Source organism: Stenella coeruleoalba (assembly GCF_951394435.1).
Source record: "Stenella coeruleoalba genome assembly, chromosome: 3".
Lineage (NCBI taxonomy): Eukaryota > Metazoa > Chordata > Mammalia > Artiodactyla > Delphinidae > Stenella > Stenella coeruleoalba.
Window position 1 is genome coordinate 54,145,763 of NC_137148.1, and position 13,113 is coordinate 54,158,875.

Genomic DNA, 13,113 nt, shown 5'->3' on the forward strand with positions numbered 1-13,113 from the left:
TTTCCAAATTTTCAAATACCTTCAGTAAGTGTATTGTGTCTCTCACACATGAACTTTATGTAGTAATTGAGTATTTTTACAATTAACTATAAACACAGTTATTTTAATCATCTTTGCTAACATTTGATGCCTGCTTACAACATGGCAGGCACTGTTTGAGGGACTTTAAACATATTAACTTATTTAATGCTCATAACAGCACAGTGTCATACTTTACAAAGGAGGAAACTGAAGCAGAGAAAGGTTAAACATTCAGTAAAGACAAAGCTAGGATTCAAAAATCTGGCTCCAGAGCGCCCAGTATCTAACCTCTACAATATATATAGAGGTTAGATACAATATAGTACCTCTCATAGATCATGTCACGATTACACCAAACAAGCAGGACTCAGGGGATGTAATCAGAAAACAACTTTCTTTTTGTTTCCCTCTGCCCTTTTACATTTATTCTAGTTGTTTCCCTATCCTTGAATGAAATTTAGGGCCATCTCATCCCCTGTAGAGTCACTCTGAATAACATAAGGTGATCTTAGTTTCCTCTAGTTTTGGGGTTAAGGCTATCTCTCAGAGGCATATTTTTGGTTTTTAGCAATCCCTCCCCCATTATCAGGGGTTTCTCACCTGTAGTTCCCTGGAGTGGCGAGTCCAACTGATCATTAGCTCCTTCCTCTACTCCCTGGATATCTGACAGTTTCCTTCTCTTGTGGTCCTTTACCCATCGAGGCAGTTCTCTCGAACAAGACTTGTAAAGGCCCTACACAAGCACGTTCTCCATTGAACTATATCTCATGCATAAGAAACATTCCAGCATCATTTGCCCTGACCAATTCTAATGGTCCAAGCCACTAGTACAGCCACCTTTCCTTTGCTCAGCCATCCCCTTTGCATTTCCCACAGGAAGTCAGGAGCCCTAGTTCACCTAGAACCATAGGCTGTAGAGGACACATTTCTTTAGTTTCTTTAAATCCCGAATATCTTGCTGGAGATGAAGGAGAAAGTAGCTCCCACCCATCTCTTTCCATTTGGTGGGAACGACTCATGGCGCATCCCTAGTTGTCTCCAAAAAATCCTCCTGTGATCTTCAACTCCAACTCGTTCATTCATTTTATTTTTTTTCCAGTGAGGATTAAGAGTTGGGAACCTAGATTTCTAATAAGAAAATTCAGTAAGGTTCCTAGGTATAAAATAAAATTACTGCCCCAAACTCAAGAGTGTTCCTACATGATATCAATAACAAAATAGAAAAAAATCTCATTCGCAAAAGCAAATAAAAAGCAAAAAAAATAATAAGGTATTCAGAAATCTAACAATCTATAAGACAGTTATGGAGAAAGTTAAAACATTGAAGAAGGGCCCAATAAATGGAGAATTATGCCATCTTTATAGATAGGATGGTACCATGTCATAGTTATTTCCTCCAAAATTATCTATAAATGCAATAATATTCCAATAAAAAAGAAACTACCTTAAAATATTTTTCATTTGACAACCATATTCAAAATATATGTGAAAGATTAAATAGTTGAGAATGCCAAATAATTTCAAAGAAAAAAGAATGGAAACCATTACCTACAAGTTGATAAGACTTACTTTAAACTTATGGTAAAGTTAAAGGGATGTATTGGTGCAGGAATAGACAGATAATTTAAGGAACAGTACAGAGAATAAAAAATAGATCCAAGCATATAAGAGAACTTGTTATAAAATGTAGCATTAAAAATCAGTTGGAAAAGGATAAATCATTCATTAAATTGGAGCAAGTAGATAAAAATAGATCCGAGTCTCAAAACAGTCACAAACATAAATTCCATAAAGATTAAAACCTAAGTGTTAAAAGCAAAACTTTTGGAACAGAATATCAGAACTATCAGGATATTTGGGAAGGTGGAAAATTTTTATCTGAGATACAAAAAGCACAAAACAAAAAAGATGGGAAGTTGTGACTATGTTAAAATGCAAAATATACCAGTCAAAAGACATACTAAACAAAGCAAGCTACAAAGTGAGGAAAGAGATTTGCATGCATATTACAAACAAGGGCTTATCTCCAGATTATGCAAAAGCTTCTATAAAGTATAAGAACAGTATAAAGAATGAAAAACCTGGATGGCCAATAAGCCTATTAAAAGATGTTCAACCTCACTAGTCTTTGAGGTGATGGGAATTGAAACAAACTACATTCTTTTTTTTTTTTTAACATCTTGATTGGAGTATAATTGCTTTACAATGGTGTGTTAGTTTCTGCTTTACAACAAAATGAATCAGTTATATATATACATATGTTCCCATATCTCTTCCCTCTTGCGTCTCCCTCCCTCCCACCCTCCCTATCCCACCCCTCTAGGTGGTCACAAACCACCGAGCTGATCTCCCTGTGCTATGCGGCTGCTTCCCACTAGCTACCTACCTTACATTTGGTAGTGTATATATGTCCATGCGTTTCTCTCGCTTTGTCACAGCTTACCCTTCCCCCTCCCCATATCCTCAAGTCCATTCTCTAGTAGGTCTGTGTCTTTATTCCTGTCTTACCCCTAGGTTCTTCATGACATTTTTTTTTCTTAATTCCATATATATGTTAGCATACGGTATTTGCCTCTCTCTTTCTGACTTACTTCACTCTGTATGACAGACTCTAGGTCTATCCACTTCATTACAAATAGTTCAATTTCATTTCTTTTTATGGCTGAGTAATATTCCATTGTATATATGTGCCACATCTTCTTTATCCATTCATCCGATGATGGACACTTAGGTTGCTTCCATCTCCTGGCTATTGTAAATAGAGCTGCAGTGAACATTTTGGTACATTCTTGACATATTGTAGTGGAGATAACTAGAAAGTCTAACAGTACTAAGCACTTCCACTCACTGCTAGTGGAAGAACAAAGTGATATAAAAGCAGAGTGTCTCTTTAAAGCTTTGCCTTAAAAAAAAAATGAGGCAAATAAGGCAGAATGTTGACATTCATGGTAAATACACTAATTTTTATCATATTATACCTAAATTTTAAATTACTCATTTTTTAACTTTTAATTTTTGAAACAGTTTTAGACACACAAGAATTTTTTTGAATAGCACAAAGAATTTCTATATACCCTTCACCCATATTCCATAAATGTTAGCAATCTTGCATAACCACAGTACAAGGGTTAAAATCAGGAAATTATTACTGATACACCACTATTGTCTACTGACCTTCAAATATAAATATTTTTTAATTTAAAAAATCCTGCCATCCTACAATTCATGTCATTTAAAACTGAACACTGGGAGTTAACTTACAGAGTGGCACAGCCCAGTTGCTATCAGTGAGGAGAAAATGTATTATTCCTGGGCATGAACGCTACCTATTTAGATATTCTGTACAAGTGATGGAAAAAATGTCTCCTTTTCCTGAAGATATGCAGGAGAGATGAGGGTCATATAATTGATACAGCTCAAGAGAACGGTTTTATTCTGTAGATCTTCATATCCCTAAATGCACCAAACAGAAAAATATTATGAGAAAAGTCATTTATAGATAATACACCTTGTATTTTTTACTATGAAAATTTTAGAACATACATAAGGATAATACTTTTTTCTTCAAGTAACAATGGAATTTTAAATCTAAAAGTAAAGAATTTTAAATCTAAAGGTTTATGAGTCTTCAGAAGTGAGGCCTGAGCAGGCTTAGTAAATTTTCAAAGTACAGCTATCGCATTTATTCATTCTGTTTTTCTCAACAAATACTTAATTTTCCCTCTCTCCCTAGCCAGGTTCTAGAAAGTTTTCACTACTGATGCAAAATTGTCTAGATGCTTAATAAAGAGAGCAGCTGGAACTTGGAATTTTCCTTTTTTATAGACTTTTAGGTGAGGATTAAAGAACTTTACATCTCAAAGTTTACATGCCTGGAAACTAGATTGGGCATTAGATGCTTCTTCAAAAACTTCCAGGCCTCTGACTCTGTGGTCAGAACTGTGGTTTGACATCAGGGAAGGTCACACACACACAAGCACGCACACACCCCTCTTACATGCGAGGATCCAATGTCAGGCTGCGATGGGTGCCCCATGAAGGCTACATCAGTGTTTCCCAGATTTGCCAGATCATAAGGATCACGTGGGCTGTATGAAAAAGACACTTCGACTCTACCACAGAACCACGAAATCAGAATCTGCATTTTTTGCAGGTGTCCCAGTTAAGGCTTAGAAGCAGGAAAGTTTGGGAAGCAGGAAAGGAGGCCTCATCTGGCAGGTTTGCTGGCACCTGACTTGAGCTGGCGAGGCAACCCCAGTCAGTATGTCTACCGAGCAGTGTTGTAATCTTGGCAGAATCCTGTCGAGGGCCCATAGGTCCCCGGGAAGGAGGGGTGGGCAGTAGGGAGAGGATGCCTATGCAAGAAGGGGCTAAAATAGTTCAAAGAGATCGGGAGGTGCCAGGAAGGTCACAAAACCACCCTCCTGTTCATCTAGGTGCCCCCATTTCACTTCAAGTTCACTGCTTCCAGGTTCCTACAAAGTTCCACCCCACCCCCCAGGGCTCAAACTACCCACCTGGCTGAACCCACCAGGGTCGTGGGGGAAGACATGAGAGGGAGTGCCTAGCTGGGCAAGATGTCTGGTGGTGTTAAAGGATTCTTCACATAGCAACCGAAGCCAGTTACTAGCCTCTGGGGACAGTGATTTGTGCCAGAAGGATGCCATAAGTTCGGAAAATTGCTCATATCATGGGTCTTCAAATCTCAGGAAAAAGAAACAGCAAAGACACACACACACACACACGCACACACACACGCACGCAGACAAGCTGAGAGGTTGTTAATTTATCAATCTGCAAACCTGGGGCCAGGCCAAACTCTGTAGCTGTCAAATCACGTATGCACCCGAATTAAAAAGCTTTATTTGTCTAGTAATGTTGCATAAGAAGGCCCTTCTAGGAGTTTAACATATAAAAATTCATGGCGACAAGAAGCATAAAAGGGTTCAAAAAGGCATTTTAGGCTACAATGGAGGAAACAAAGTCAACATGTGTAATTATATTTCATGACACTTATCTACAGTATGTATCATAAATTACTTTAGAAATTGAGGAAATTGGAAATAGTTCCAATTTTGGAACTATTGTTAAAACTGGGGAGAATATAATTAGGAACATAATAATTGCCAGGGTGGCACAGACACCAGGCCAGTCACGCTAATCACGCTCTGTTTGCTGTCTCATTCAGTCTTCAGAACAACCCTGTGAGATAGTGACTATTATTATGCCCATTTTACATACGATGAAACTGGTGGATGGAGATGTTCAATTACTTCCCCAGGGGGACTGCTTTGCAGAGGCCATACACTCTGTCACTATGCTGTTCATCAAATCCAGCTGTTTTATAGCTAAATTTCTTGGACCTGTATCCCACTTCCTTAAGATGCCTTCTCCATTTCTGTGCATTATACTGGCATTTCACACCCCACCCACCCCAGCTTATCCTGACATTCATTGTTTGTGACGGTCCTTCTGCTCTGTCGTCTCTCTAATATTGCTATTTAAACGCTTCTCTTGGTGCATGTCACCGCCTTCAGTGGATCCCAAGCTACCTGGGGCTGAGATCATGTCCTATTAGTTTGTCCTCTTTTCCCTGAGCTCTCTACGGTAGCAGGTATTCATTAGATAATTTTTACATACTTACTATATCAATGATGATCTTAGTACTGAAGTTATTGTAGCTTAAAGAATGACAAAAAGTTACTAACAAAGACATTTAGAAAACCAACTACACGGATGTAGAGAACAAATGTATGGACACCAAGGGGGGAAAGCGGCGGGGGGTGTGGGTGGTGGTGTGATGATTTGGGAGATTGGGGTTGACATGTATATACTGATGTGTATAAAATGGATGACTAATAAGAAAATAAATAAATAAACATTAAAAAAAAGAAAACCAACTAACTTATTTGGAGGTTAAAGTCTTGTGTTCTTGGGGAGGACAATTTTCGAACACAAGAGCTAATGGCTCAAGATTATTTTGTTACTAGGGAAAACGAATGAAAAAGTAACTACAAGCTTTGCGGCCCATGTGCAATGGAATACACGTTTTGTAAATCATTTCATTGTCAATCTCTGCTTAGTCAGGCTTGCCTTGCCAGCGTTAATGGCCATGCCTATTTTCTCTATAAAGAAGCAACAATTTGAAAAATGAAGATGGATTGAACTGCAGTATCCTCACGTATAGCTATTTATCATCACTAATTACACTTCTGACTCTATAACTATTGCAAAGTAATACATAAGAACGGAATTCATTATTCAGAGAAACCAGTGACAGATGTCAAGGATGGGGAAGTTACAGCCTGCATGTCTTGCTAATCAGCATTCCTCTTCTTGGGCCTGCCGCATTGCTCAATTCACACCATGATCTTCAATAAGCATCATTCACAGAGAAAAATCTGGTGGCCGTCCCTGAGAGTCAGCGACCACCCTCTACCATGCGGCTCCTTCACATTTCAAGCAAAAGATCAGAAGTAAGTTTGTCTTACTTCCATTAGACAGAAGAATTTCTTCCAAAATATTTTCAGTGAAACGGGTAGAATTGCTCTGTTGGATTACCTAAGTGGGCAGCTAAGCTTCTTATTGCGTCATTCATGAGGTACACAGTGAGATGTTTCTCTTAAGACATGCTATTTAATCATTCTTAAAGTGAAGGTCTCTTTCTGTGTCATATACTAAAAAGAACTTCTCTTCATTGGCACACTAAAGCGGGTGGCTTGTTAATAGATTATAATCCAGTCTGTTGCTATTCACATCTCTACTTCTGTGGAATCTACTTTGGTGGGATTTTTTAAAAGTGATGGCTTTATGTATACCCTGAGTGCTCGATTTGCCACTTAGTAAGTCACTTAACCTAGACTGGCTCTGCTAAATTAAATCAATTTGGTATTCATTGCTAATGAATAAAGATGTCACAGGTCTGACCCACTAGAAAGCATGTATGTGATTTTAAAAAAAATAATCCTGAATTAATTATATTGGAATATATTTAAAGAAGGAAGAAATGTATAAAGGAAATTTGATTTTGTTCATGAGAATAGTACACATGAAAATATATCTCCCTGCTACAGACAGAAATCATGCCTATTATTATTATTATTATTATTGAGAATGGCATGGGGAAATCTGGGCAAGAACAGTTAATTTCAGAGAAAATACCTCTGTAGGAACACTAGCAAGGTCAGTGTTTGCTTAATTATTCACCGCCAACTGTCATTCTAATTGCAAATAATAGATGAGTCTTGCATGTTGAAAGTCTCTATATCTCTGTATTTCAAGGCTATTCCCAACTCTTTATGATCTGGACTCAGGAGTCGAAGCAAAAGCAGTAGATATCTGTTAAAACCACTCCTGCTGAAAAGAGAGTTTCCTTTTTACTTTTTGTCTTGTGTGTCCTCAGAGAAAGGTTTTGGGTAATGAGATGCTAGGAGATTTAGCTCACGTAAGCTCTTTGTATATAAGTTCAACAAACAAATTTTACCAGGAGCAGGAAAATATTCATCATATTATATGAAGGGTGTTATAAAACAGATAAAACCTTTGGTCCATACACAAAGCAACAAGCAAGTCTTCTGGAGTTAAGTTGGTCCTGCAAAATTCAAGATTATAAATCATGTTTACACGAGGCTGGGCCTGAAAGTAGTTAGACTATTAAAATGTAGGCTCTATATCATAGTAACAGGCTGTACATCTTTGGATTATGAGTCTTGGCTGCCAGTGGAAGCACAGGGTGAATCTAAAATGGCTCATTATCTTTGTCTGCACAAACTCTTTGACAACAATTTGCAGTTTAGCTCCATGGTTAGAGCAAATCAGGGTCATTGCTTGAGTTTCCGCCAGAGTGCTCAGCTGTCCTTGATAACATGCCCATGGGCAAGGATTGCCAACTCAAAAACTCAGGAACAAAACAACTAATTCCCATGAGTAAAGTGGCCCTGGGGTAAATAACAGGGAGTGGTGAGGACTGTGGCAACGTGGAGAATTCAGACCCCATCTAAAGGGGCAGCTCCTATCCCGATTCCAGCCTGGTTACTGAGAGGAGATATGAGCCCAGTGTTGTTAGATCTGACTTATAAGAAAAGCCAGAAACCTGGGACTTTTATGTAAAAATATTCCAATTTTTATGTAAAAATATTCCAATTTTTCATATACTCAACTAATTCAAAAATGTTAAAGCACCATGGAGGGCAATCAGAACACATCTCTTGACTAGAGCTGACATTTGGTTCACCAGTTTGCAATCCCTGCTTCAACCTCTAAGTTAGGCTAGTTGGTGTGCATTCATTTTACATTCAGGGTGAAGGAGGCAAAAGCTTATATGTATACCTGTATAAATCCATCACCACTACTGAGAAAGCAACTTTGTTACCTTCAGGACTTCTTGACTCTGGGTCCTGTGGTGAGTCAGTAGTGGCACCCAAAAGGATATGTCCATGTTCTATCCCCCCAGAACCTGTGAACGTCATCTTATTTTGAAAAAAAAAAAAAAAAAAAAGGTTTTCGCAGATGTAATTAAGTTAGGGATCTTAAGATGAGATCACTGAATTATCCAGGTGGGTTCTAAATCCAATGACAAGGTCCTTACAAGAGAAGATAGGACAGATTTGAAGAAGAGAAGACGAGGTAAAGATGGAGGCAGAGATTGGAGTCATGCAGGCACAAGCCATGGAAAATCTAAAGCCACCAGAAGCTAGAAGAGGCAACGAACAGAATCTCCCCTGGAGTCCTCAGGTGGAGCACGGCCCTGCTGACACCTTCCTTTTTTACTTCTAGTCTCCAGAACTGTGAGAATAACTTTCAGCTGTTTTAAGCCAGCAAATTTGTGATAGTTTGTTACCACAGCACTAGGAAATTAATACAGGGTCAGTAACGTCATCTTTCTAAACAGGGCTTCTATAAGCATCACCCCCATCATCTGATATCCAAAGGTACCTCTGAGGATGTCTGCTGCATCAAGAATGTGTGCCGAAAGTTAAAAATCACCTCCGCCATTGAAACTCTAGATTTCATGACATCAGCCCTAAAATAAGAATGCTCATATATCCCACAGAGAAAATTAAACTTCAGAGAAAAATATCATTCAGGAGAGAGATACATTGAAAACCAGACACTGGGGCCGCTCATGGTCTATACCTCAGAAGACAGTACAGGAATGAGTGTCATCACATCTGAATTCTGCCTAATGATAACTGTTCTTGATTCTTTGCCTCTAAGTTAAAAATGAGAGCTATAACCAAGACATTTTGATGGATCTGAAGACTACTGAGGCAATAGTCATTTTCTAAATTCTAGATACTTAACTAAATGTGAGTTTAAAAACCAAACCTGACATAGAAAATTACCCAAGGGAAAAAAATTAAAAAGACATCTATTAGAGGCCACTGAGTATTGGGATTATTCAACCCATTTATCACCCTTTCTTAAGTAAGCAAGCACTTGGAATCCCCTGTGCTGTTCCCAACGTGGTTTCCCCTAAAGCCCACTAGATCATCAGGTATATTTTATTTTTTCATAGTGTTTCTTTCTATCCAGAAGGAGAAAGGGCAAGGCTGTCAGACAGGTACATGTGTCATGTTTCTGGAATCCATATCTTCCCAAACGCCTGATTTATGATGTACTTTCATACAAACCATGTGGAACCAGAAGCCACTTCTCCCTTAGATTTCTATGGTCCTTTGTACCTTTTTAAAGGCTTTGTTTTGTTCGTTCACTCCACATCTTTTGTGCATTTCCATTCACTAGTCAGTGGGCTAGACCTTCTCTCAGGGAGTTTACCATCTAATAGAAGAGACAGGCAGGGAACAAATCATCACAGAACAGGAGGTGAGGATCATGATAGAGATGTGCTGTGGAAGGGCTATGGAAGCAAAGAAGAAAGAGTGTCGACCGATCTGGAGGTAGTTTCTTAGAGGAGATTCCCCTGGAGCTGGGTCTTGCAGCATCATTAAACGTGAAAGAGTCAGAGCATCATGTACAAAGATACAGAGACACAAGAGGGAGTGGGCACGTGGCCTATTCAGGGGCAGGTGGGAAACTTGAGATGGCTTCAGATGCTGGTGCTGGGAGTGGGGAGGGGAAGCGAGTGGCTGTCCTCCTCCTGGTGGTTTTGGCATCCATCTCCTGCACCTCATTCCTGACTTGGATGAGACCGTCATAATTCCCTGCCTGCCCCTCCACGTGAGCCCCACCAAGCCTCGAGTCTTACTCTTCACAGAGCCATCAGAGCGAGCTTTATAAAACGCTAGTCAGATCGTATGACTCAGCTGGATAATATGATTGAACACTCACCAGTCCATTCCTAGTGCCTCTAGGATCTGGCCCTACCTACTCCTAAGGGCTTGTATTAGTTTTCAGGGCTCCTATAACAAAGTACCACAAAGTGAGAGCCTAAAACAACAGAAGTTTATTGTCTCACAGTTCTGGAGGCTACAAGTCTAAGAGGTCAAGGTATCTCCAGAAGTGGTTTCCTCTGAGGGCCTAAAGGGAGGGATCTGTTCCAGGCCTGCTCCTTAGCTTGTAGATGGCCATCTTCTCCCTGTGTCCTAATCTCTTTTTATAAGGATACGAGTCCTATTGGATTAGGGCGCACCCTGATGACCTCATTGAATTGAATCACCTCTTTAATGAGCCTAACTCCAAATACAGTTACATTCCTAGGTACTGAGGATTAAGATTTCAATATATGAATTTTTAGGGGGACACAATTCAACCCAAAACAGGGCTCATCTCCTATCATTGCCCCCACTCACCCCACACCATATGTCATACCTTTACACTATTTTCTCTGCTTGAAATGTCCTCACTACACTTGGTAGAAAGGCAGTAGAGTGTAATGGTTGACAGAACTGACTCTGGAACAAAAATGTGGTTTTGAATCCCAGCTCTGCCATTCATTTATTGTGTGACTTTGAACTCAAATTGGGAAGGTTAAGCGATAAGTTTTCTCATTTGTACAATAGGGACCGTGCCTCTTACCCTAAAAGATTAAAATTAGTCAATACGTGCAAAGCACCTAAAGCAGTGCCTAGGATGCAGTAAGTGCTGATTAAGAGTCAGCTATGGTACTTACTGTGCCCTGGTGAACTATTCATCGTGGAAGGCTTGGGTCAAACATCATGTCTTCTGAGAAGCCTCCTCTGACCTCACATTCTGCTTCATGTTCCCACAGGACCATGTACCAGTTAATACTTATATGTTTGATTATTGGTTGCCTTTGCCACTAGTCTGTGACCCTTACGGCCAGAGACCTCTCTTCTTAGAGATCAAAAACTCAGTCTCTGAAGTCAGACTGGGCTCCCACCCCAGCACCAACAGTTACTAGCTGTGTGTCCTTCAGCAATTTAATCTAAACTCTGTAATCCTAGGCTTACTTATCTGTAGAACAGATATAACAGTAGTACCTACTATTGTAGTAGGTATTGTGAGGATTAAACTGTATTAGACACATAAAGGATACATCTGCTACAGAGTAAGGAGTAATGATTATTAGCTATTATCTATTTTTATAAGCTTTGTATACTCAGCATCTAGCACTTGCTGAGTACTGATTAGGTGTGCAGTGATGTTTAGTTTGAATGTGATTGAAAAGACTTGAGTAGAATTAAAACAGATTGAAGCCAGATTGGTCAGGCCTAGAAGTGGTCTGAAAAAAAAAATAATGAGGACATGGGCTTCCCTGGTGGCGCAGTGGTTGGGAATCTGCCTGCTAATGCAGGGGACACGGGTTCGAGCCCTGGTCTGGGAGGATCCCACATGCCACGGAGCAACTAGGCCCGTGAGCCACAACTACTGAGCCTGCGCATCTGGAGCCTGTGCTCCGCAACAAGAGAGGCTGTGATAGTGAGAGGCCCGCGCACCGCAATGAAGAGTGGCCCCCGCTTGCCACAACTAGAGAAAGCCCTCACATAGAAACAAAGACCCAACACAGCAAAAATAAATTAATTAATTAATAAACTCCTGCCCCCAACATCTAAAAAAAAAATGATTAAAAGAACAGGATTTGGTTTAAAAAAAAAAAAATGATGAGGACGTGAGCCAAGGCAGTAGAGGCAAGAATAGAGAGATAGGAGAAAAGTGTAGTGAAATTTACAAGCTTGAATGTACTATTGGTTGATGATACTGTTGGTTGTACTATTGGAAAATGAAAGACGGGGGACTCAAACATGATTCCAGTGATCCTGATGACTGGGTGGATCCTGATGACTGAATGCCATTGTCCCAAGACAAGAAACATGGGAGAGGAAACAGATCCATACCGAAAGATAAATAACTCAGTTTCAGTTGTCTTGAATTTGAGATACCAGTGAGATACAAAGTGTCGGTGTCCACTGAGGGTAAAGGTTTGGATGTGGAAGGCAAAGCCAAGCTGTGGTAGGGAGATTTGTGTTGGCACCAGAGGATGATTGAAGGACAGCCCTCAGATAAACACCCAAGGACGAGAAGTACAGTGAAACCCTTGGCTTCCTTCTCTTTTCATCATACCTGTTGGTCCCATCTCCAGTGAGAGCCTAGAACCTCTCTTCATTCTGAGTCAAGGGTCCACAGCCCACACAGGCATGAAAATCTCATTTCTCTCCATATCTTCACCTCTTACTCCTCCTTCCTGTAATAGGTTTTCTGTGGCTTCCAAGAACCGAATCTCTGCTGAAATATTAACCCAGGAGATACAAGAGACAAGGCCTACAATTCACTACTGGGATAATAGTGACCTTAACCGTGTACATTGGAAAATTTAAGTTTCTTAGGTGTCTGAATCTAGTCTCTTTTTAAGAGACATCATCTAAAAGCCACTATCTCTAATCCTCCGGCTTTAGGGAAACATGTGAACAGAGGACTTTACGATGGGAAGAGTCAAGAGGTGAACAAGGAGGCCAGACCAAAATACTTTTGGTTTTACTTTAATACAAAAACAGATAAAATTCCATGGACAAAAGCTAAGTAGGGAAAACATGAGCAGATTCAAGGGATTTTCCTTAAACCTTCTGTCCACAGTCTGTCCCAATCTGACTTCTCCTCGTCGGCAGGATTTTCCCTCAGTCCACGTCTCCAACGTCATCTCCTTTCACAGAAGGTGAGGAGAAGTTGATGCCC

General features: G+C 40.0%; 1 protein-coding gene across 21 annotated transcripts in view; it reads left to right on the forward strand.

Moving 5' to 3' along the window:
* Positions 1 to 13,113, forward strand: part of PIK3R1 (phosphoinositide-3-kinase regulatory subunit 1) — a 959,753-nt gene that overhangs the window by 792,358 nt on the left and 154,282 nt on the right. The window lies entirely within an intron of this gene.